A 25,753-nucleotide genomic window follows, 5' to 3' on the forward strand; every position below is an offset into this window, starting at 1 on the left:
GTGTGTGTGATGTGATATCTCATTGCAGTTTCGATTTGTGTTTCCCTGATGGCTAGTGATGTGGGGCCTCCTTTCACGTGGCCATTAATGTACCTTCTTTGGAGAAATGTCTGTTCAGCTCTTCGCTCATTTTAAAACTGGGTTATTTATCTTTTTATCGTTGAGTTATAAGAACTTTTACTGTATTCTAGATAATTCCTTATCACATATATGATTTGCAAATATTTTCTCCCATTATATTGTCTTTTCACTTTCTTGATGGTGTTCTTTGTTTTTGTTTTTGTTTTTGCGGTACGCGGGCCCCTCACTGTTGTGGCCTCCTCCCGTTGCGGAGCGCAGGCTCTGGACACGCAGGCTCAGCGGCCATGGCTCACGGGCCCAGCCGCGCCGCAGCATGTGGGATCTTCCCGGACCGGGGCACGAACCCGTGTCCCCCACGTCAGCAGGTGGACTCTCAACCACTGTGCCACCAGGGAAGCCCTTGATGGTGTTCTTTGAAACACGAAAGTTTTCAATTTTTTAAAAAAATTTTTATTGGAGTATAGTTGATTTACAATGTTGTGTGAAAGTTTTTAATTTTGATGCAGTCCAACTTATTTTTCTTTTGTTGCTTATGCTAAGAAACCCTTGCCTAATCCCAGGTTATGAAGAAGTATGCCTGTTTTCATCTAAGAGTTTTACAGTTTTAGCTCTTATATTTAGGTCTTTCATCTATTGGAGTTAATTTTTGTGTATGGTGTGAGGTAGGGGTCCAGATTCATCCTTTTGCATTGCGGATATCCAGTTGTTCCAGTAACATTTGTTGGAAAGACTGTTCTTTCCCCCAAAGAATTGTGTTGGCACTCTTGTCAAAAATCAATTGAGTGGGGCTTCCCTGGTGGCGCAGTGGTTGAGAGTCCGCCTGCCGATGCGGGGGACACGGGTTCGTGCCCCGGTCCGGGAAGACCCCACATGCCGCGGAGCGGCTGGGCCCGTGAGCCATGGCCGCTGAGTCTGCGCGTCCAGAGCCTGCGCTCCGCAACGGGAGAGGCCACAACAGTGAGGGGCCCGCGTACCGCAAAAAAGAAAAAACAACAAAAAAAAACAAAAAATCAATTGAGTGGAAATGTGAGAGTCTGTTCCTGCAGCTCAGTTCTATTCCATTGATCTATATGTCCTTATTCTAAATTACTTTTTTAAAAGTTCTGAATTCTGAAACACATTCACCCCCAGAGTTTTAGGGACTAGATAATAATATTAGCTTGCTGTTGACCCTTGGGGAGGGTACTGTTTTTTCAGCTCCGCAGACACCATTACACTTCCCTCTCTTGTCTGTCTCACTAGGTGATCTCCATGGCGCACTCTGCAACCCGCGAGCAGGGCGTCCACACTGCCGCTGGGTCAGTGTGATAATGCCGTTACTTTCAGAATGCAGGCTTCAACATAAATGGGAGTTGTTGTAGGCACCAGCTGGAAGGTTGACAGCCCACGAGTCCCCCATCTCCAAACACTCTGCTCTGCAGGTGTGGGCGCCCAGGGACCATGTCTGAGCTTTGTGACCCTGGCCACCCCCAACCCCATCCATACTTAACTGGTCCAGGGGGAGATACCTAAACAGATGTTCTCCTCTAGGGACTTGAGTCTCAGGGAAAGAGGCAGAGACCCGTGAGTCCCGGAATCGGCATTGGATGCAAATAGTGGAGAGAGAAAGCTACCGAGGTCCCCACAGCTGCTGTGAGGTACCCAGGATACTTCTTGTAAATCCTCCTTTTTGCTTAAAGTTAGTTTCTGTTGCTTGTGAGGAAAAATTCTTCGTCAGTACCTTAGTGAGTGGGCCTGCGTGGTGAAGGGTGGATGTCATTTTTTTTTTTTTAACAAATATGCATTTCACACCTGCCGGGAGCAGGGCATTCTGAAGGCTGAGACCCTGAGAAGTGCCCTGGAAGATAAAGGGACCCGCTGTTCGTTGTGTTGGAGGATAGGGGGTGGGCGTGTAAGCAGATGTGGCGAATATGAGATACATGTACTATAGTCAGGGACCAAGAGAAGCGCCATAGGGGTTGAGAGGCAGGAGAGTGAAGGAAGGCTCCCCAGAGGAGGTGACCTTATGTGGGGTCCTGACGGATGAGCTGGAGTCTGCCTGGTGGCAAATGAGAGATTGGGAGTTCCAGGAGAAGGGCACTGTCCGTGCAGGGGCTCAGGAGCGCGAAGGGTTGGGTGGGTTTGGGCCCCTCAGCGACTGTGTGATCAGGTCACAGGTGTGAGCAGCAGCTAAAGCAGGTGGGAAGCAGGTCACGGAGGGCTTTGCATCTTGGGCCAAGACATGTAGACTTTGTTCTGGGGGCTGCAGGCCCCTTGTGGGGTTGTGAGCCAGGACGTGAAGATCGGTGGGTCACAGAGCTCACCTGCGACCGCGGGGTGGAGGGAGAGGCCGGCATGCAGGGCCCTGGGTCAGGGAGGTGGCAGGGATGCGAAGGAGGGAGAAGGGAACCCAGGTTGGGGGGCGGGCGCTGGGCGCTGGCCGCACTGGGCGACCGGCTCCCGCCTAGCCAGGGGGAGGGGAGGAGCGAGGCTGCTCGGAGCAGAGTGGTGTGAGGTGTGGGCGTGGGGGGTGAGGCCTGCAGGCAGCCTCAGGGCCCCTCTCTTGTGGGCTAGATGAAAGGGGCTCCATTTGACTTTGCCTTATGCCAATCAGGTGCAGCTCTTGGGTTCCGGGCGAGCTGCCACGTGGCCCCCAGGCAAGAGTTTGGCAGCCTTGCTGTTGTTGACCCTTTGTACTGGATGGGGAAAGTATCTGCCTTGCAGACCAGGCCCTGGGATCAGGTATTTGGAATGCATAGCTAATGCGTCCCACCCCGACCTTTGGTATTACTATTCCACAGAATCACATCTAATTGACTGTTTCCAAACATCCTTGTACGTTTTGACTGTAGAGCAGGGTAGGTTGCCAGCAGCCCCTCTCTGCTCCGGCTGCCTTCCTGGCAGAGGTTGTTGGTACCGCCCCCTTCCCCGGGCTCTCACCTCCTCCGTGCCCAGGCACCTTGCCCCTCTCTAGCCTCGCCCACCTGTGTCCTGGGCCCTCCTCAGCTGGGGTTGGAGGAGGGGCTGTCGTGGGGGGAGGACGGCTTCAGCCCCCAGGATGGCCTCCCGTGCCCATGGGTCTGTGGGGAGCCGGACGGCAGTGGAGGGGAGCAGTGCCCCCCGAGGTGGGTCACCCACGCCAGTGCAGGGGAATGGTGTCAGGTGACCTGCAGTGCCTGCTGGCCCAGCCCTTCCCTTCTCAGTGCTGGCGCACCCTGACCACCCAAGGGCGAGGGGCCGAGGTGCTGGCTCTGGACACTGCCCACCGCGCCGTGTGCCCAGGGCAGGCAGCTCGCAGAAGGCCCCGGCAGAGCAGCAGCGTTTCATTTGTCTTTAATGGTCGCCGTCCCCTTGTGGCTTGTCACTGTTTTCCATTTATGGCAGCCATACAAACTTTGCTTTTGTTTTTTTTATTGGGGTAAAATATACATAACATACATACGTGACATAAAATTTACCATTATGACCATTTTCAGTGTGTGATTAAATAACATTAAATATAGCCACCATGTTGTGCCGCCGTCACCTCTATTTCCAAAACTTTCCGTCACCTCAAACTGAGACTCTGTCCCCATGAAGCACTAGCTCCCTAGCCCCGTCGCCAGCCCCGGCAGCCACCGTCCTACCTCTGTCTCCATGGTACTTCCAGGTACTTCCTGCGAGTGGAATCGTACAATGCTTGTCCTTTTGTGTCTGGCTTACTTCACTGGGCATAAGGTTTTCAAGGCTTCTCCATGTTGTAGCAGTCGTGAGCGTTTCCTCCCCTTTAAAGGCTGAACAGCCTTCCCTGTACGTGTACATCGCGTTTTGTTGCTCCATCTCCCGTTGAGGGACACTTGGGCTGGTCCCACCTTTGCCTGTGGTGAATGGTGCCGCTGTGACCGTGGCGCACAAGTCTCTGTTTGACTCTCTGCATTCAGTTACTTTGGGGATCTAGCTAAGCGTAGAATTGTTGGGTAGAATGAGATGAATTTTCCTTTAAGGAGCGTCTGGGGTGGGCTTCTGGCTGCTCCAGCATCATCTGTTGGCCTTGGGCTGTTACCCCACCTCTGAGCCTCAGCCCGACAACCTGTAGAATGGGGAGGACCCTTCGTTTCCCTGCAGGTCATGATGATCCCATCGTTGGGGGCGCCCGGCTGCTGGCGCCCCACCCTGTTGCTCTCCCCCTGCTCGGCCCCCACGGCGCTGGGCAGGCTCACTGGCGAGTGTGCGAGCAGGGTTCCGAGCCTGAGTCCTGCTGTCCGGGACCACGTTCCCCCCTGGCCGCCTCCTGTTCTGACACCTAGACTGGAACCCGAGACACTTGGGGATCTTCCCCGGCTTCACACATGTAAACAGTGCTCCACCGTGGGCCGATTTTCTCTCTGGCTTGGTTTTTTCTTCTCCCTCCTATTGAATCTGTCTTTTGACTCCTTTTGTCATTTAACTGGTAACCCTTTCCCCGATATTATTGAGCACCTGTTCTGCTGGGGGGGCACCAAGGTGGAGACGCCTTTCCTGCTCCCAGTACCCCCAGTCTCCGTAGATAGAAAAGAGAGGGATGGTCGCCATCGTCAGGGGGCAGTAATCACGTGTCGCAGCCATTTTCCTTCCTTCTGGAGGCTGCCCCCCGCCAAGGCACAGGGCGCTTGCTTGTCTTAAGTGAGGGGCTCCGTGGCGTTATAGGAAACAAGATGGGTCTCAGAGTCTGGGTTTGAGTTTGAGCTGAGTCCAGGTGTGTGCAAGGAGCCCGCAGGGTGGTTAGTTGCTATGCCCCCCAGGCCGCTCGCTCCGTCCTCCCGAGTCACTGAACGGTGCTGCGGTTCGGGTCCCCCACCAGGTGCTGTGCCGTGGCCACGGAGCCCCCTGCAGAGAGAGCAGCCCCTGAAAGGAAGCAGAGGAGGCCAGCCTCCAGTCATCCGTGCTGGCGGGCCGTGACAGCCGCTGGTGCTGCAGGAGGGGACCCCTCTCCCCGCCCCCAGCCTGGGTCTTTTAGTGCCTGACTTAGAGGATGACCCACCTGGTCGTCTGGGTGGTAATAATGACTTTAAAAGGCTTTAACTTCCTCGACTGGTCCCGGCCACCAGTCTTTGCACGGTTACCTTGTACAACCCCACGACAGCTCTCCCTGGTGGGCTGGGATGTGAATGGAGCTTGCCCAACTCCAGAGCAGTTTCTCTGAAGGAGGAAGGTTTCTCCTCTGGACGAGCGGAGTGGTGGTGGGGCAGGCACTGTCCACCGGGCGGGAGGGCAGCCGCTGCCCCCGGGGTGGACGGCTGCTCCGAGCCCCGCAGGGCCGCCCTGCGTGCCTCCCCGGCCCCTCCCACCCACGCAGCACCTGTCCTGGTTGGTGGCCTTTGCTCTCTTCAGGATGGAAACAGCATCTCGGGGGTGCCTGCGCTTCAGACACCTTTGGGGCAGCAGGGACCGTGGGCTGGCGGGAGCGCGGCGGCCAGTTCAGCGGCAGTTACTGGAAAGTTTTGGCTTCGTCCGGCCTTTCTGGGGACTAATTGTGGGACGTGTCTCTAGAGCCTTAAATAAATTCTATTTGTGATTTCATAATCCATCTTCTAGGAAATTATCAAGATGAGCCAGAGCTTTCTGCTCAGAGATGTTCTCAGCATCCATCACTTACAGCAGCAGGTGAACAAATTAAGGCGCTTTGTGCCACCCTTCTTGAAGATGATTCTTATGGAGCAATTTAAAAACATGAAAAATCACGTTAAATATAATGTTAAGTGAAAAAGCAGGGAAAGGAATTCCATTTCAGCCTAGTTCAGTAACGCACGAAATCCGCAGGCACAGGAGAAACACTAGAAAGAGACATCACATGTCAATTTAGGGACTTCCCTGGCGCAGTGGTTAAGAATCTGCCTGCCAGTGCAGGGGACACGGGTTCGATCCCTGGTCCGGGAAGATCCCTGGTTCACATGCTGCGCAGCAACGGAGCCCGTGCGCTACAACTACTGAGCCTGAGCTCTAGAGCCTGCAAGCCACAACTACTGAAGCTCGCGTGCCGCAATTCCTGAAGCCCGCACACCTAGAGCCCGTGCTCCGCAACAAGAGACGCCACTCCAATGAGAAGCCCATGCCCCCGCTTGACACAACTAGAGAAAGCCCACGTGCAGCAACGAAGACCCAACACAGCCAAGAATAAATCAATAAATTAATTAATTTTAAAAAATGTCAGTTTAACAGCCGACTTTAGGGGATGGGAATATAAGGTCACTTTTTTTTTTTTAATTTATTTATTTTTGGCTGTGTTGGGTCTTCGTTTCTGTGCGAGGGCTTTCTCCAGTTGCGGCGAACGGGGGCCACTCTTCATCGCGGTGCGTGGGCCTCTTACTATCGCGGCCTCTCCCGTTTGGGAGCACAGGCTCCAGACGCGCAGGCTCAGTAGTTGTGGCTCACGGGCTTGGTTGCTCCGCGGCATATGGGATCTTCCCAGACCAGGGCTCAAGCCCATGTTCCCTGCATTGGCAGGCAGATTCTCAACCACTGCGCCACCAGGGAAGCCCTAAGGTCACTCTTAGTTTTCATTTATAAAGGAGGTATTTTTTCCCAAGGTTTTTTCTTTCCCCATGTGATTTCCCACAATGTCTGCAATGAGCATTATTAGTTTAATAGTCCTCGCTTCCCCCCAATTACATAAAAATCAAACCAGAGCTCTGGCCTCAGAGCTCGTTCCTGTCCAGGGAGGTGGCCAGGCGTCCGCTGTTGCCGCCCCTCTGCTCCTTCTGAGGAGCCGCCCTGTGATGCGTACTTCCCACAGTCTTTGCGTGAAGTCTGTTGGCAGTTTGGGGTTCTTCCTTTAACCTAAACTAATTTTAAAGTTGAGGGGCCGGGCTGTTCTGTGGCTTTTGTTGAGGAAACATGAAGAAAATCTGCCTTCCTTGTATTGGTTTAACTATTAAAGCATTTAAAATATTATTTTTCCTCCTTTCAGATACCCAGAACACAGCTGACTGTCCACTGCTATGCAGTGCTGGAAGCTAGCCCCCAGTGGTTAACTCCATGGCAGTGGAGAGGGCAAATTTTAAAGAAATAATTTAAAAGCTCTTGGGAACTTGTTATTCTTTTGTCTCATGATAGAAAACCAGGCCTGTGTCTTGTTGAGCACAGTGTTTGGTGACCGGCAGGAAAAGAACATCCCAAAGTCCACCTTGGAGCTGTTGTCATGTGCCAGACCTGTCCTGTCTAGTGGGGTGTGGGCGGGTTCTGGCTGTGAGACCCTCTCTGAGCCTCGGTCGGTCTCCTCACCTCCACGATGGGCAGAAAAGCGCCTCTCAGGCTCAGGTGGAGGTGCTGGAGGCGTCTCATTTTTTGAAGACGGCTAAGCCTTCCCTGTGTCCCCAGAAGGTAGCTTGGGGTTTGGGCAGAGGGCAAAGCCAAGGGGTTTGCTGTGAGGACTTGCTCTGAGGTCTGGGACGGCACGTCTAGACAGTGACCGGAGAGCCCTTTGAGCAGCTGGGTGAGTGGGGGTGACTCTGGCCCATGTCCCAAGGAAAAGGTACAAAACTGTTGCAGGAGGTGTCCGATGCCAGGCCTTCAGGAGGCAGCTCTGGCCTGGCTGGACTCGGGCAACAGGCCGCCCTGGGTGAGGGTTGTCCTTGCTGCCTTTCTGGGAGGGCCTGGAGTGTGGGCAGCCCTCCCCGCTGTAGTTAGGAGGGAGGCCTCAGAATGTACGTCTGTGCCTCTCTGCTGCCTTGTGTGAGAGTCTCCGCCTGAGGAGAAAAAGAAAAAGGAAACAACTCATTTATAGTAATTGTCTTCTGACATGCATAACCCCAAATGGTTTGTAAAGACAAAGTTCTGAGCAAAATGGAATTGTTCCTTTATGATTAACAGAACGATGGACACAAACACAAGATGTTCCTTCGCTGATGTGGACTTTCTGATTCTACTGCATATGTAGAATTTTTATGGAAAGCAGAAGTGGGTTGGTGTGCGCATGGGTGGGATGTGTGCTGTGATACAAGAACACAGAGGCCCTTTATATAGTTTTTAAATACGAAGTCATTTTTTTCTGATTATAAAACTAATACAGACCTATTTTAGAAAATATGGATAATAGGCAAAGTTATAAGGAAGAAAATAATCATCTAGTTTACATGGTTGAAATTATGAATTTTCTGTACGTTTTTCTGCAGCTTTAAAAAGTATAACATTACATCCTAGGCAGTTTTCTCCACACCATTAGTCCCTTTCTCTAAACGTCGTGTTTTCATGCCTGCAGGCGCTCCATTGTATGAATACACAGCTTCTTTAAGCGCGTGGTGTTGGGGAAAGCAGACACGCTCTGCTTAGAGAAAACCTGTGTTCAGAACCTTGCCGTGACTTCCTCGCCCTGGTGACCTCTGGAGCCTGGGCTCCTTATCTGTGAACTGGGGACAGAATCGGTCCCTGGTGGGCTTGCTGAGAGGGCCCTGTGAAAGTGGACGTGGGCTGCTGGGTGCTCAGCAGGTCCACGCAGGTGGCCGCTGCTGTCACGGTGGATGGCGGCAGTGTGAACGTGGGCCTCCGCAGCGCATTAAGAAAAAGCAGCCCAGCTCTGGCCTCATTTTTTAAACACATTCTTTTTTCTCTCGCTGTGACTCCTCCTCTTGCACTTGCCCCTTTGTCCTGTGTATTTATGTAACCTGCCTTCCATCCTCTTTGCAGTAAGGCAGGTAGAAACGCACACTTAACCATTTCCTCCAGCGCTGGACGTTATGTTGTTTCTGATTTCTTGCTCTTGTAAGTGATGCTGCGCAGAGTATCTTTGTGTACCAAGTCCTCCTGGGTGGGATCATTTCCCGGGGCTTGAACACCAGGAGTGGAATTACCGAGCCCAAGGGCACGTGCGTTTTCACGCCTCTGATCCACACTGGCCAGTTCCTCTTAGGAGGCTGTACCAGTCTGTGCTCCTGAGCGTGGTGTGAGGGACGCCCTGTGTCGCCGGCTCCCCGAGTTCACATGACCATGTCCTTCTCCAGCCCTTCCTCCCCGTGGCCCACTGGCTGCTGTGCCCCACGCCACCCTCACTAACTGGAGCCCGGGCCTCCTCCCCCTTGGTGACTCTGACTCGTGATGGGAAGGCCGTGCTGTCGCCAGCCAGTCCTGCCTGTGTAGACGCCCCTCTACTGAACAATGAGCACATTCAGGCCCAACTCGTGTTTTCAGTTATTAACAAACGGAGCCGGCTGTCTCTGCCTGTGACTTTAATCTTTAAGCCTTTATTCCCTCTCCCCCACCCCCTTCCCCTAACCTTTTGTTTGTGCAGTCCCGAGCTCGGGATGCGTGGGTCCAGGAGCTTCTGAATGTGCGACGCCTCTCCCGGCAGCCGCAGATGGTGGTGGCCCTGAGCGGTGCTGTTTCAGGCTGGGGGGCTGCACACGGGAGGGGAGGCTGGTGCTCTCGCCCCCAGTGGCCCCTGGGACTTTGCACAAGCTGTTTCGGTTTTATGTAGCTCTGGAGCCAGTGCCCAGTCCCATCCTCTCCCCAGATTCAAATTCGGTAGAGACCCCTCCTGACTCGGAGTCGCTTAGTCTTCATAAAGTTTACATCTTCCTGCGGCCTCTTCGCATTTCCTCCTGGGGAATAGTTCTTGTGGTTGAATTACATTTGTGATATTTAAATAAAAGCAAGAGTCCCAAGAAAGGATCTTCAGTAGTAACCCTAGGCCTCCCAAAACAGCCAGAAGCACACAGCCGGACAGATGTGTCTTCAGGGTCAGGAAGGCGCTGTCCTGGCAGCAGCGTGGACCGGGTGTTGATGTGGAAATGGGGGCAGGGCTGAGCCCTGGCCGCAGACACGGGCACACATGGGAGGCGGGGCTGCGCGGTTCTGGCCCAAGAAGGCCCCCCTCCTGCGGCTGCGGCGCCGTGTCCTCCGAGCTGCCTGTCCTCCCAGGGCCCGGCCAAAGGCGCCGCACGTGGAGGGGCCTGAGTGAGGCCGAGGGGAAGGAGATGGTCTTTCCAAGTCTTCCTAACAAGTGTATGCGTTCTTACCTGCAAACACGCCTTGTTTGACTGCAGACTTTTCGTAGCATCCCAACATATCATAAATGCTTTCGAGAGAGTCTCCCCACCCGTCAGAGGTTAACAGATGGGCTGGTGCATAGTCATGTGGCTTTTTCCACGTGGATTTATATTAACACCCATATTAATTAATGTATTCATATTGTCGTTTTTAAATTTCAAAGTAGGGCTGTGCCACACCTGCTCTTCTGCACTTTGTTTTCTCCACTTAACAGTGCCTTGGTTTTTCCACGTACATTCAGACCATTCAGATCCAGCGTGTTAGTGGCTGCAGGAGTCCCCTGTGTGCAGGACACGCCCCTGTGTGCGGGGTTCCCCCGTGTGGGGCACAGCGTACCTAGTCTTTGACTGCTGGCTGTCCAGGGTGTCTCCTGACTCTGCTCGAGCATACCTTTTTGCACCTCGTGCAAGTGTTTCTATGAGTTTCTGTCTTAGAAGTAGCGATTGTTGGGGCAATTACATTTTAATAGATATGCCACACGCACCCCATGTACTCTTTATCTTAGTTTTATAAAAATAATATTTTAAGTGAGTTACCATCAGGACATCAAGAAAATGTAGGCTGTGTCTAAACTCTCAGGACTATATTTATTTCACGACTTTCTGTGCACACCGTCACACGCCTGGGTTTGCAAACTTGAATTTGAAAAGCCAGGCTCCAAGCTTAGTCGCCTTCCTCTCTTCATCCTGTTTTTACTGCGTGCCTACTATGAGCCAACTTCTGACCCCGCATCGAGAAACACGGAAGACGTTCCCTCTCTGAGCGCTAACGGGAACCTTTCTTGGCGGCCACGTTTTTACAGCTCTCTTGCCACACCTTGGGGCAGGAGGGAAAGAGTATGGGTTGAAACCATGGCAGCACATAATTGTGCAAAAATAAATGGGACGCAGGTTTCATACAAAACGACCACCACAAAGCTGTTGTGGAATACACCTTCGTTCTGCGTGGTCAGGGTTTTGGTCTTTATACCACCCCGACTGGGTGAACGTGGCACCTTAGGGTGGAGTGGAGGGGCTCAGGGACGAGAGAAGCTAGAGTTTCTCCTGGGACGGGACAGTTTGCTGTTGATTATTTTGTCAGCTGCTGGTGACCCATGGTACTGGTGATCCCAGACTTGAGTTGTTCACTATTCACCCTTGCAGTTTTCATCTTGTCCACATACTGCTACTAGCACTGCTATTGTTATTATTTTCCTTTAAATTGACTCATTTCTTTTATTTAACCTTCTCCTAAGTAACATTATCCTTGAGATATGGGTTTAAAGTGCTAGTTACCTTTTCCTGCAATGCATATGAAAATAAATACGTAACTATTACAGTAAAAATCTGATGGGGTGTGTCATCTACTTCAGGAAGCACCGTGTCCTGGCATAGTTGCTCTGCACCCTCTTCCCTGCCTGGGACGTGGGATCTGTACTGGTAGGTGTGGCGGCAGGGGCGGGAGGTGAGACGTCTCCGAACCCAAGCTGTGGGTGTGCTCAAGAGGGAAAAGGAAGATTCTGGAGAGCAGAGATGCTGTGAGGAGCTGGGGTCTGTGAGCAGGGAGAGGCCTGCAGGGTCCAGGTCCCTGGGACTTGGAGGGGCAGGGTGATGGGCCAGAGACTGGAGCACCCGCAGGGCCTGAGCAGACACCGGACGGGCCCTGGGGCCGAGGATGACTTCTCTGTTCCTGGACTTGCCCGGCTCCTGTGCGGATGGCCACCCGGCCTGACTCGGGGTGGACGCTGACCCAGGCTGGGGAAGCGCCTCGGGGTGGGGGGAGGCCCAGGGAAGGAGTGTCAAGTTACTTCAGAGAGAGTGAAGCGCTGCAGGCTCTGGGTGTTTCTGTTTGTTGTTTTGTGATGTTTCCTTTTGTACGTTTGTTTTCTGAGAATTCATTATATGTAAAATGTAACACAAATCTTACTTGTATGATTCTTGGAGTTTTGACAAACTCATACCGTGTACCCCAAATGCCGACCAGGATGGAGAACATTGCGGTCAACGCAGAGCGGCTGTGTTGCTGGTTGGAATCCCCGGGGAAGGCTGCCTGGGATGCTGATCTGCTTGTGGGGTCACCCGGCTGTGGGCTTGTGCTGGGAGCTTTTCTAGGGGATTCTCATGGGTAGACGAGTTTGGGAATTACTGCTCTAAAAAGTTTCCATGGGCTTCCCTGGTGGTGCAGTGGTTGAAAGTCCGCCTGCCGATGCAGGGGACACGGGTTCGTGCCCCGGTCCGGGAAGATCCCACATGCCGTGGAGCAGCTGCACCCGTGGGCCATGGCCGCTGAGCCTGTGCGTCCGGAGCCTATGCTCCGCAACGGGAGAGGCCACAACAGTGACAGGCCCGTGTACCGCAAAAAAAAAAAAAAAAAAAGTTTCCGTTTCCCCTCCTCTCTCCCTGGAGATAATCACGGGTGTGATTTTTTTCCCACATAGATTAGCCTCCCTGTTCTAGGACTTGATGTAAGTGGAATTGTCCCTCTTCCCCGGTGCAGAACAATATTGAAATTGGGCCAGTTACTCACCCTACAGTGGCCTCTAAACGTTCAAGTGAAAGGAAGACTTGCACATCTCTCACTTTAAATCAAAAGCTAGACATGATGAAGCTTAGCGAGGAAGGCCTGTCGAAAGCCCAGCTGGGCCGAAAGCTGGGCTTCTTGTGCGAGCAGTCAGCCACGCCGTGAAGGCAAAGGACAAGTTCTGGAGGAAATTACCGGTGCTCCTCCAGTGAACACACGAATGGTAAGAAAGCAAAACAGGCCTATTGCTGATGTGCAGAAAGTTTCAGTGGTCTGGATAGAAGATCAAACCAGCCACAACATTCCCTTCAGCCAGAGCCTCATCCAAAGCAAGGCCCCAGCTCTCTGCAATTCTGTAAAGGCTGAGAGAGGGGCGGAGGCTGCAGAGGAGACGTGTGAAGGTAGCAGACTTGGCTCGTGAGGATTAGGGAGGGAAGCCGTCTCCATAGCATCAAAGTGGAAGGGGAAGCAGCCAGTGCTGATGTAGAAGCTGCAGCAAGTTACCCAGAAGGTCCAGCTGAGATAATTGGTGATTTTCAATGTGGATGAAACAGCCTTCATGGGAAGAAGAGGCCACCTAGGACGCTCATAGCGAGAGAGGAGGAGTCAGTGCCCGGCTTCAGCGCCTCAGAGGACAGGCTGACTCTCTTGTTAGGGGCTAATGCAGCTGGTGACTTCAAGTTGACCCTAGTACTGAGTTATCATTCCAAAAATCCTAGGACCCCTAAGAATTACGCTAGATCGACTCTGCTTATGCTCTGTTAACGGAACAACAGAGCTTGGGTGACAGCACGTCTGTTTACATGGTTTACTGAATATTTTAAGCCCACTGTTGAGACCTACCGTTCTGAAAAAAAGATCCCTTTCAAAATGTTACTGCTCACTGACAACGCACTTGGTCACCCAAGAGCTCTGATGGAGATGGACAATGGGATTAATGTTGTTTTCATGCCTGACAACACAACATCCTTTCTGCAGCCCATAGATCAAGAAGTAATTTGGATTTTCAAGTCTTATTATTTAAGAAATACACTTTGTTAGGTTGTAGCTGCCATAGACAGTGCTTCCTCTGATGGATTTGGGCAAAGTAAATTGAAAACCTTCTGGAAAGGATTCACCATTCTAGATGCCATTAAGAACATTTGCGGGACTTCCCTGGCGGTCCGGTGGTTAGGACTGCGTGCTTCCAGTGCAGGGGGCGCGGTTCCATCCCTGGTCGGGGAACTAAGATCCCACGTGCCTCACGCGCATGGCGTGGCCAATAAAAATTAAGAGAAAAAAAAAAAGAGAACACTTGTGATTCATGGGAAGAGGTCAGAATATCCAAATGAAGAGGAGTTTGGAAGAAGCTGATTCCAGCCCTCCTGGATGACTTTGAGGGGTTCGAGACTTCATGGAGGAAGGACTGCAGACGTGGTGGGAACGGCAGGGGAACCAGAACTAGAAGTGGAGCCTGAAGGTGGGACTGAATTGCTGCCATCTTGCGATGAAACTTGGGAACGGATGAGGGGCCGCTTCTTATGGATGAGCAAAGAGAGTGGTTTCTTAACACGGAATCTACTCCTGGTGAAGAGGCTGTGAAGATAGTTGAAACGACAGCAAAGGCCTTAGGATGTGACACAAACTTCGTTGATAAAGGAGCTGCGGGCTTGAGAGGATTGACTCCAGTTTTGAAGGAAGTTCTGTGGGTAAAATACTGCCAAGCAGCACTGCTGCTCCAGGGAAATCATTCATGAAGGAAGAGGCCATCAGTGCAGCGAACTTCATGCTGGCTTTGTTCTCAGAAATGGCCGCAGCCATCCCAGCCTCAGCAGCCTCCATCCTGATCAGTCAGCGGCCGGCAGCACCGGAGGCGAGACCCTGCGCCAGCAGAAGGGCTACAACTGGCTGACGCTCAGGTGACGGTCAGGGTTTTTTAGCATATTTTTAAATTAAGGTCGTACATTGTCTTTTTAGACATAACGCGACTGCACACATAATAGACTACCGTATAGTGTAAACATAACCTTTTACACACTGGGAAACCAAAGAATTCATGTGATTCACTTTATTGTGATATTTGCTTTATTGAAGTGTTCTGGAACCAAACCTGCAGTATCTCTGAGGTATGCCTGTAATAATGTTGACTACTCTTTAATACGTTTATTGCTCTCTGTATATCTTTTTCTATGTAGCATCTTTCAAGTCTTTTGCCCATTTAAAAATATATATATGTTTATTTGGCCACACCGGGTCTTAGTTGCGGCACGCGGGATCTTCGTTGCCGCATGCAGGATCTTTAGTTGCGGCATGTGGGACTAGTTCCCCAACCAGGGATTGAACCCAGGGCCCCTGCCTTGGGAACATGGAGTCTTAGCCACGGGGCCACCAGGGAAGTCCCTCTTTTGCCCATTTTTAATTGGGTTTAGAGTTTTTAAAAAATTATAGAAGTTCTCTATGAATCTGTTTACCAGTTCTTTGTCACATATATGTTTTGTAAATATTCTGTCCCAATCTGTGGCTTTGCCTGTTTGTTTTCTTGATGTCTTTTGATAAGCAGACGTTTTAGCTTTTTGTTTTGTTTTGTTTTGTATTTTGGCTGTGCTGTGCAGCAAGCAGGATCTTAGTTCCCCGCCCAGGGATCAAACCTGTGCCCCGCCACCCCCCCCCCACAGTGGAAGCTCAGAGTGTTAACCACTGGAGTGCCAGGGAAGTCCAGCAGACGTTTTAAATTTTGATGAAGCCTCATTGTTCATTTTTTTTCTCTAATGGTTTTCACTTTCTGTGCCCTGCTTAAGAGATCTTTGCCTGTTCCAAGTCATGAAGGCATCCTGCTCTGTTTCCTTCTAAAAGCTTTATGGCTTTAGCTCTTATATTGAGGCCTTCGATCCACCTAAGTTAGTAGTATTTGTATCTACCATGAGCTGGCGTCCACCTGACCTTTGTTGACCTTGTTCACAGGACTCTTTAGCGGTTCCAGTTCAGCGTTTGTCCCTGTCTGTTCATTTGCTGACCTGGTCACTGGTCCGTGCACTTGTCTGCACCCAGCATGTGGGCCCTCCCTCCTATGGGCCAGGAGAGACCCCTGCCCCGTGGGAGCTCCCGGCCGCGGGGACAGACGCAAAGCCCCCTCCTCAGGGCTGCGGGCCCAGAGAGGGGAGAGCAGAGGCGGGACCCCTGCCGACGGGTTGCGGGTGGGGTGCGTTCCTGCCATTGCAGTGAAATCTCCCTGACGAAAGGGTCGCCAGACCCCAGCACAGGGCGTGCTGGTCTCAGGCAGTCTTTGTCTGTAAGAACCTTCGCCTGTAAACATTTTATTAGACCATTAAGTGGCCTTCAGCCTCTCCCACGTTCACTAATGCCAGAGAAGGCGGAGCATATGTTGCCATTTTTATGAAACTCTTGCTTTTCCAGAGGCTTATTCTGGGACCTAATTTACTCTGAGTCTCATCCCACAGACCTGGTTTAATTTGTGCAACTGGGATGACCGTCTGTAGGCAGGGCCTTCCTGGAGTTGGGAGATGAGCTGCATGACAGTCACACGCCTCTTAAAAACCGTTCTGCTTGTGAATGTACTGACCTTGGGACACTCTGGGTGCGGGGTGCCAAGGGCACCCACCCACTTGGACCATACCTTTGTCCTCGTTTTCAAGTTAACATAGTGATTCCACGTGTCTTACGGTGCCAAGCATGTTGGTGTTCAGAACCCTGCTGGAGACGTAGGGGCACATGCAGAGCACAGGGCACTCTGGTGCTTGGTGTCATGTCCTGTGTTCCTCTCAGGATGTGCAGCTGGGTCGTGGGATGCGTTCTGGAGCAGCTCTCTGGAAGGTGCTGCCTGGAGAGCCGAGGCAGAGTCTTCTTTTCCGTCTGGTCCCCAGGTGGTATCTGTAAACCTGTGTCAGCGGTCCCCTCGGGCTCCAGGGAGGCGGACGTTCCCCATGCAGTCGGCTTGCTTGGACTCATTTGACCAGCCACCAACCTTGAAAAATTATCCTTGCCTTTGTCAGGCATCAGAGGAAGGGGTGATCTCTGGGTGACAGGCCAGGAGCCGAGGCACCAGGAGCAGAGCGGGGACTGGGCGCGCAGCATTGCCTGCCACACCCCGGTGCCTGTTCAGCGGACAGAGGGGAGTCAGCTCTAGAGAAGGCTTTTCCTGCCTCCCCGGAAGCCCACCCACAGGAGGCAGCTGGGGTTGGAGGGAGGGTGGAGGGCGGGCAGCCAGGAGCCTGCACCAGCAGCCTGGGCTCTTCCCACATCGCAGAGGGCCCTCCTCTGCGAAAGAAAATGTTCAGAGAAAATGGCATCTTTGAACATAGCATGAGAGTAGAGTACATTTATTTCTATAATTCAGAGTTTCTTGCTTCGTTTTAAAACCTCCAACTTGTTCAACCTGAGTAAGAGCCTTAGAAAACAGTACCTACAGGAGGGTGGCCCCTCCTCCCATCCCTCCCCCCACCTCCTCCCTCCATTTTCCTTCCTCCAGCTCCCTCCCGCCTTCTTGCAATGTAGGACTCAACTGTCATTTCACCTCTATTTCCCTGGAAAGTGGGTGGCAGCTTGGGGAAGGTTCTGTGGAAGCACGTCTCTGGGGTGTGTTGCCTTTGTCCTCTCGCTAGAAATGAGCTCCTTGGGCAGAGGCCTCAAGAGATGACAGTGCGGCCAGGACGTGTGGTGGGTGCAGCAGCCTTTGTGACGGCGGCACGGGAGTGAGCAACATTGGAGGAGCCGCTGTGTGGCGGGACTTGCCTTCAGGTCCTTTTGGAGTCCTTGCTGACTTTTCTTTTCTGGAGCGTCTTTAATATTATATTATGATTTCAAAAGAAAAAGTGTTGAACTAAGGAAAATCATTCAGTGACACGTCACTAATACAATGCAAGTCGGTTCGAAATATGATATGAGACTTTTAAAGTTTCACTTTCCTCAGTTACATAAAATAAGACTAAAATTGAACTGAACTAAAGCTGAACTAAAAATTTTGCCTCAGTCAGCGAGGCACAGTTCCTTCAGTGACTATTTGCAGAAGATAGTTATTCAATGGAAAGTGACCTAGTACAGACCCAGAGGCCATCAGTTGACACCAGAGTATTAACTAAGTGATGCAGGATTGTAGAATTCCTGAGGTCTCTTTGTTTCCAGGAGGGAAACTGGAAATTGCCGTGCTCTGTGTCACCTGAGAGCTGTAATTAAGGTGCTTTTGAAGAAGGAGTGTGGGTAAGAGGGAGCACTTCCACAGTCTTGGGGGTGGGCTGCGACAGCACAGTCACACAGCTGAGGAAACCTTGGTTGAAGGGGGAGTGGGGGAGTCCCGGCGGCTGGTGGAGGACTGAATCTGAAGGTGCAGCCCTGGGTCTCTGAGGTCACGGCGATGGGGAGACTCTGCACCAGCCTGCAACTCTGACGTGTGGCCTCTGCGCCATCTCAGCTCCCTGCCCTGTGGATGGTGCCTGGACCTCACGCTTGGACTCTTAGCTGTGTTCTGGCGTTCTGCATCCTTAGTGGGCTCGTGGTCTTATGTCCAGTTTCCAGGTGACTGCAAGCCCTTGATGAGAGGGGTGAGGCCCACGGCCTTCGTGTCTCTGCCTGCATTTAGGACAGGACTGTGCACGCCGAGGCAGCGGGGCCTTCCTAGGGGGGAGGAGTGTAGGTTTTGGATTCAGAGGATGTGAATCTGGATCCCGGCTGCACAGCCTAATATCTGTGTGACTTTGGGTGAAGCGATGATGATTGCGACAGCGACGGCGGAAGTGAATAATTCCTCGGCCTTGTCTGTGAAGTAAGGGTAGCCATGATGCGCACTGCACAGCGTCGGTGGTTCAAGTGAGATCATGTGTGTAAGCAGTCAGTTTAGTTGCTTGGAAAATGCCACGAAGGCACTAAAATCAGGACACTTGAGTTGAGAAGAATTGTTAAAGCACGTTAGTACGTAATCTTCATTAGTAAAGGACAGAAATTCATCCCAAACTGCTTCTTACAACCAGCATGGTTTGTGGGCTGCGTTTAGGCACCCCTGGATCCAGGGCCCCCCATCTCTCGGGCCAGGTCCCTCGTGCCCGCTTGTTTCTCAGGCCGGCTGCCTCCTGCAAGGCTGCGGACCTGCCTGTGGCTCTGGGCTCAGCTTTCTGCTGCCGAGTCAGTGCCCCCGGCAGAAGACGCAGCAGAGACTGAGCGGCTGGATCTGGGCCCAGCCTGTGCCTGGCGCTTGGCCTGGGGTTCCTGCCAAGTAAACAGAGAGACGGAGCCGGGGGACGAGGGCCTCGGAGGAGAGCGGCTCTGTGAGCAGTTGGTGGACGGGGCACAGGGTCCCCGTATCGGCAGCAGGTGCAGTTCCCTCGTGGATTCCGAATCCCTCAAAGTGGGAGCTGTTCTCGTGTGTCCCCCAGCCCAGCACAGCTACCAGCTTCCGTTACAAACCAAGCATTCGGCTATTTTTCTTGCTCTGGGAATGGTTGATAAAAAGTTTCTGTTTAGTTGAAGCATTGCAAAAGTTATGCAGGAAAAATAAACCAATCTGAGGACCTGGCCAGTTGTGGCCTGGAGGGACATCAAAGGTTGGCCAGTCACCAGGCCCCACTTGCACTGGGGCGCGTTGTGTCCACCCTCAGGTCTGCAGACCTGGGGCTGGAAACCAGCTCCACACGGCTGTGCTCGGGCTGGACGTGCTGAGCCCACGCTGGAGCAGCTGGTGGTCTGTACCTGCCTTCTTCCTGCCCGCCCCCGCTTCCACCCCTCGACCAGCCCCCTCAGGCCTGCACCGGCCTCTGGCAGCTGCCTCTACACGGGCTGTATCTCATACCCTCTCACTCCTCAGCACTCAACTCACTCGCCCCGTCTCCCAGTGAATCACTCACAAGACCCCCAGGAGCCCTATTAGCCCAGCTGGCAGAAGCCACAGGTCACTGGCCGGTTTCTCGCCGGGCCACTCTCAGAACGGGGCCCCGTGTGGTCCTGGTTTAGGGCAATGGGGACCATAGGAATGGGGACTGAGGTTGGAATCCTTTGACAGGAGAGGCGGGTGGGGGCAGCCTTTGTCCGGCTGGCTTTGGCAGTGGTCCTGAAAACTGTTTTCAGATCCCTGACGTAGCAGAGGGAGACCTCTGGTCCTGGGATGGACTCTTATCATATAAGAATAGCCCAAGCATTTTCCCCCTAACATTTTAGTAGGTAATGATTTTTGTTATAAAGTATTTATAGTTATTGCGAAGTGAATTTTCTTGTCCCGATTTTGGAAAACAGCACGGGAAGAAGAAAACAAAAATCACCCATGACCCCACATCCATGGGTGTTGATGATGTTAGGGCAAGGGTGGTGTGAGCCAGGAGAACCAGTCAGATCTTAATCATGTCCCGTTTGTTGGGCACCTTCTACGTGCCGGGCTCTGTGCTCGACGCTTGGAAAGCTCCACAGCCCCTCGGGTGTCACAGGTGAGGAACTGGGGCTCGGGATGGGCTGAAGAGCTTGGCCGCAGCCACGCGGCAGGCCGGTGAGGAGAGAGCTGGTGTGGGAACCCAGATCCCAGTAAGGGGCAGCGACCGTGAGTCAAGACCACAGCGCACGCACGTTTCTTGTAACCCAAGTCCCTGTTTAAGGGGCTCTTTGCAAAGAGCATCTAAAGCACCGAAAGGTGCTGTGCGAGGGGTTTTACTGTGCGTGACTCAAGGCAGCGAAACACAAGCGGGGAATGAGAACAGGACCAACCGCAGCCGGCCTCCCGAGTGGACCTCTCTGCCGTCTCTGGCCCCAACCCAGACGTGACTGTAAGAACCGCTCCGGAAACAGCTGGTGACAGACTCTGTGCTTTCAGCCTTTCTGTTTTCGCTGTTGCCAGAAAAATAATCAGCTCTGTGTCTCAAGTGCTTGATAAAGTGGCCCAGACACCAGCTGTAGCTTAAAACAGTTTCTGGTTTAGTTGCTTTTAGCCAACAGATGGGTGGCCTCCTGGGCTGAGTGTGGCGCCCCTGTCCTCACCGCGCCTCGTTCTGTGCCTTCGGTCCTCCTTTGCCTGTGCTTCCGGAGGCTTGGGCTTGGGTTGAGAAGGGCGGTTCTGGGCTGGGCGTTGGCTGCCCGGGGGCTGTGCGGGGCCCGGCCTGCGGGAGGTGGGGAGCAGAGGCGGGTGCAAGGGCAGAGCCTGCCTCTCTCCAGCCACAGCCGTCCTGGCTCTCTAGCTGATGATTTCTTCTGTAACTTCGTTACGTACTTTTAGTTTTTCTTGGTTTTGGACCTTCTCTGCGGCCTTCCTCCTAAGGAGGACGGGACTCCCTCCCCTTCCTGTCGCCGGCCTCAGCTGCAGTCACGGGGTTCCGGGAGCCTCCGCAGCCAGGGGGGCCCCGGGCCTCTGCCGAGAAGCTCACAGACGGTGGGAGCAGGCAGCGGGAGGAGGGAGGCCGCTGACAGGGTAGAGGGTCTGTATTCGCACGCCCTCCCCCGGCCCGGCCTCCCACAGCCGGCCTCCCTGGCCACTGCCTTGAGTAATCACCGTCCCCGGGCACCGCCGTGGACTCCCCACCTAACATTCGGCCGCTGGCCCTCAGTTACCAGTGCGAGGAAGTCCAGGCCCTGCCTTGGCGGGTGGGGTCCGCGGCACAGACGCACCCTCACCAGGGCCTCTGCCCACTGCTCCCGCTGCAGAAACCCGTCCCCCTCTGTCTCCCAGGGAGTCTCCCACCTCCCCTCTCAGAGTGTTGCCTGCTGCACCCTCCACCCCGGGCCCCAGTCCCGTCGTACTTCCCGACTGTCGTCTCTGCGTGAGCGTGTCAGTGGCTGGTGCTGGAACGTTCACTCTGTGAGGGCAGGGCCTTGCTTGCCTTGTGGAACTGCGGTGTCCCCTCAGACTAGTGCTGGGCCCATGGTGGAGCTGGAGCCAAGTGCACTGCCCGGTGAGTCCTGAGCGGGTGCTCGTCCGGTACATCCCTGCTGGCTGGGCCTTCGGCCGCAGCTGCCGCCATCACCCTGGCGCATGTCCCGGGAACGCAGCTTTGCTGCCCGTAGCACTCGGGAGCACAGAGACAACCCCTGGCACGGACAGTAGCCGAGCCTTCCACGGCACCTACTGTGTGCCAGGCGCGGTGTTGTAGTAACTTCTTTCCCTCCACCCACCCCGTGTTGTGGATGAGGAAGCCGAGGACAAAGGGTGACGTCACTGCGGCAGTGGGCCTGGAAGCGGCAGGGCTGACTCTGGCTCCGTGGCCTGGGCTGTCGTCCGAAGGTGCCCGAGCTCCTTTCAGGGAGCAGCTTCGGAGGTGAATGATCAGACACGTCCCCTCTCTAGAGGTGGTCCAGGCGCAGTAGTCGTTGCTCCCACTCGCGGAGCTCTCTGTGTGGTTCCTGGAGCTGTTGCAGGGGGCTGGGGCCGTTCGGGAAGGGGGTGCACACAGTCAGCCCTCAGGCAGGGACGCCAGTGGCCAGGTTTCCCAGAGTCCCCGTGGGGATGTGCAGCTGGGGCTGTTGCTAGCCGCAGTCTAAGGATCCTTCCAGGTGCTAGAAGCTCCCCGGCCATTCCCAGTCCCCCCCTGGTCCCTGCTTCACAATCGCTGTCCTGAGGCTCTGCCTGGAGCTGGTACACAGCTCTCCTAGCCTGTTCTTCAGTATGAGCTGTGTCACCAGGTGCAGCAAAGATCAGCTCCCCAGGGACGGGCCCCAGCAGACTGGGCTTTAGGCCAGTTCTCACCATGTCCCTGTGAGTGGAGGGCTGGGGGTGAGAGGCCCCAGATTGCAGAGCTGGCAGAACCAGGGTTCAAATCCAGGTCTTTGTGACTCAGAGTCTACAACACAACTCTGGTTATAGTAGTTCTCTGTTCACTAAAATGATGTCTAGTTACCTCCAGTACATTTAGTTTCCATCATTGTTGTCAGGTGGTGAGGGGGGCGTGAGGTCGAGTGTCCCTCGCTGTGTGCCCCCTTGACCCTTTATAATTGCACCGTCGCTTCAGACGTGTGGGTGACACAGTGGGGGCTGCGTGGCCCCTGGGAGCCTTGGGTCGCACAGACGTTGACAGGCTGGGTGAAGTGAGGAAACACGAGGAGGTTGAGGTGCAGAAGCCAGGAAGGAGCATCTTCAAGGGCTGGACGTGGAAAGGCGTCAGAGGCACAGCAGCAAACAGGCCTGGACGCCAGCTGGTTCTCAGGGGTGTCCACACTGGAGATGTAGAGGATCCCTCATAAACGGAGACAAGGAACTAGGAAAGGTCTCCTCCAGAAGGTCGAGGTTAAATGGCTGCCCCAGGAGAAGACAGGACGTCCTCCCTGAGACCAAGTGCACCCGCGTCCACGTCATCTGTGCTACGGAAGCGCTGGTGTCGCACGTGGCCCTGGCCCCACAGTCCGGCCAGCCCCCGGGCACACGCCAGTCACACACTGGGACCTCCCACGGAAAACAGCCCTGGCTGAGGACCAGTCACAGGGCGTATGAGGAAAGTTACCACCGTGCAGAAGAAATCCCATAGGCACAAGTGCGGACATCCCCATCCTAGGAACCAGAAACCATGAAACAAATCTGCAAGGGGCTTTAAAATAAGAATGTTTGAAATGTAAATGAAGAAATGGGACACATAGTGAGCTTAGGACATGATGAAAAAGAACCAAAAAGAAATTCTAAATAGTGAAAATACAGTCACTGCCATGTGCTTTCAGATTAAGTAGCTTATTACTGCTTCATGGGAGTTAGTGTATGTAATGTTATTCTTCACGTGCTATTTTTTAAAAGCCCTTTTTCCCCTGAATGTATAATTTATGCCTATTGAGAATGTGGAAAATAGAGGAAAGTATGAGGGAGAAATAAGAATCTAGTTACTCAGGATAACTCCTCTTAGTATTCTGACATAACCCCTTTCCTAGGAGGGATCCCACTGCATGTAACGTTTTAGGCGCTGAGCCATGAGCCTGCCCTGTGTCATTAAGCGCTCTTTGACAGCGTGTTTACTGGCCCCGCGGCGCCCCCGGCTTGTCCCACCGCAGTGCCCATCCCTCCCTCCTCGAGGAACCGACGTGCCGTGGACGGTGTCTTCCGCTCTAGCAGCACTCCGGGGGCTTCTGCTGCCTTTCAGACTGTCGCTCAGAGCAGCTGTCACAACGCAGCGCATTCATCAGCAGCGAGTGGGGGACGGATGGAGGGCAGTGGTGTGTGAGCGTGTTTTAGCCTTACTGCTCTATTAATATAATAAGGAATCTGGCTTTTGTCCTGGGATCTTGGGACAGAGCTTCTGAAACCTTGGAATTTCCCTAGTGACCAGAGTGTCCTTACTGTTCCTGGTGGTCCCCTGGACCACACCTGAGTTTATGCTAGAGGAAGACTAGAGACCAGCCATGTGACTAGTGGGCTGGGGCTTTGGGCCAGAGACACCAGCCTGACCTCTTGACCTCTGAGGAGGGCAGAGCGGGTCAGTCGAGTTCAGTCTCACGACCAGTGATTCAGTCATTCGTGCCTAAGTAATGAAACCACAATAAAAACTCTGGACCCAGGGGCTCAGTGGGACTTCGTGGTTGGCGAAGAGATGGATGTGCCAGGAGGGTGATGAGCCCCGATTCCGCAATAGAGGCCTGTGTTTGTGCCCGCCCAGGTCGTGCCCTGTGTGTCTCTTCTTTTGGCTGGTCCTGATTTGTATCCTTTATAATAGAGCTGGAATCGTAAGTTCAGTGCTTTCCTGAGTTCTATAGGTGTGGTTTCTTCTTTGGTTTGGCGTCTCTTCTCAAGGGCCTCCTCCTGGGGCGGGGGCAGGAACGGGGGCAAGGCCCCGGAAGCTGAGGTCACGTGGCTACGAGAGCGCTCTGGTGGGTGGTGGAGGAGCTGGGCCCTGCCGCCTGCTCACTGTGTGTTTGGGCCTGTGGACGGACGTCCCTGACTGAGCTGCTGCCTTTGGAAGATGGAGTCACGGCTGGGCTGTCGTGGGGATGGTGGAGCGGAGCTGTGAGCGTCTGCATGCGGTGCTGGGCACACAGTGCTCGTCATAAGTGGGAGCTTAAGGCCATTGCTGTCTGCCTGGGGGGAGAACGGGGCACGTGGAGTCAGTGCCTGCCCTGCCCTGCTGAAGACCCCATGCCCCCTCCCCTACCCCTGCCGCCATGGAAGCTGGTTGGCGGCCGGCAGACAGCCTGATGGGGCTTTGAAAGGACGAGTGCCAAGCACTTGTCACTCCTTCCCCTGTTCTGTATGTAGGGTGCTGGGTGCAGGGGCCAGGCCTTGTTTTCTTCTCAGTATCCCCATCACTCCCAGCTTCAATCTGAGAGGCCCGCTGTGTGGACGCAAGAGGCCGGCAGAGCTGGTTCTGACTCGTGGGTGTGAAGGAGGTGGGACCCCACTCAGGGTCAGGCCGGGGGCCCAGGGGCCGTGGAGATGCCGTGCCCCAGCGAGCCTGCCGTGAGCACAGAGGAGAGGTTCGAGGTCCTTTCAGGGTAACCATTCACTCCACCTTGAAGGAGACGGGGCCCAGGGAACCTGACGAAGCTAGACCATCGTCAGGGAGCCGCCCGAAGGAGGACACTGGAACCCACTGGGCTAGAGAGGGCCTAACAGACTGTGTCGCCCACGAGGACCCAGCGTCTCCCGTGCCTTGGGTGGCCGCGTGTGCCGCACTCTTGGGAAGATTGGGAACAGCTGTCCCGAGTTGTGGCCATTGAGTCATATCTGGTCCCTGAGCCAGCGGTTGGCACCTCTGGTCATTCCGAGGAGATCTGGCCCCGTCCCCGAGGGTCCAGGGGAACCGAGTGGTCGGCATCCTCTGAGGTGCTGGTGGCTGGGCCTCCGTGGCCTCCTGCTGTGTGCTCGGCCCTGAAAGGCCCTTCCCTCTGCTTTCCGGCCTCCTCCCTCCCTCCGGTTGCTAAATTCCCCTCTTCTGTGCTTGCTCAGCAGGAACTTCACGTCTTACTTTGATGTACTTCACTGTGTTGACCTTGTGGGTTTGTGTGCGTCTCCCCCACCAGACCGTGAGCTCCTTGAGGGCAGGGACTCAGCCACGCTAGTCCCTGAAGGCGGCACTCGGCCCCGGGCGCAGCAGCAGAGGCCGAGGGGGATGGAACCAGACTGTTATTTCGGGCTCCGGGCGGCTGCAGGTTCTGCAGGAGGCATCGTGGCAGTGTAACGCGGGGGGAGAGGTCCCAGGTGATGCCCCCCACCCCCCAGCCAGTGCTCAGGGCGCTCGCACGGTGGCCCTGCCCTGAACGTGCCCTGCCGCTCCCTCTGAAACGCGGCTGCCTGCTCAGTGCCCTCTGTCTCCATCCAGAA

The 25,753-nt window shown here is 54.0% G+C and overlaps 1 protein-coding gene across 14 annotated transcripts in view; it reads left to right on the forward strand.

Annotated features, from left to right (window-relative positions):
• EEFSEC (eukaryotic elongation factor, selenocysteine-tRNA specific) overlaps positions 1 to 25,753 on the forward strand; it is a 195,528-nt gene that overhangs the window by 27,174 nt on the left and 142,601 nt on the right. The gene's annotated exons all lie outside the window — the stretch shown is intronic.

The sequence above is a fragment of the Globicephala melas genome, chromosome 11 (genome assembly GCF_963455315.2).
Source record: "Globicephala melas chromosome 11, mGloMel1.2, whole genome shotgun sequence".
In the NCBI taxonomy this organism is placed as follows: Eukaryota; Metazoa; Chordata; class Mammalia; order Artiodactyla; family Delphinidae; genus Globicephala; species Globicephala melas.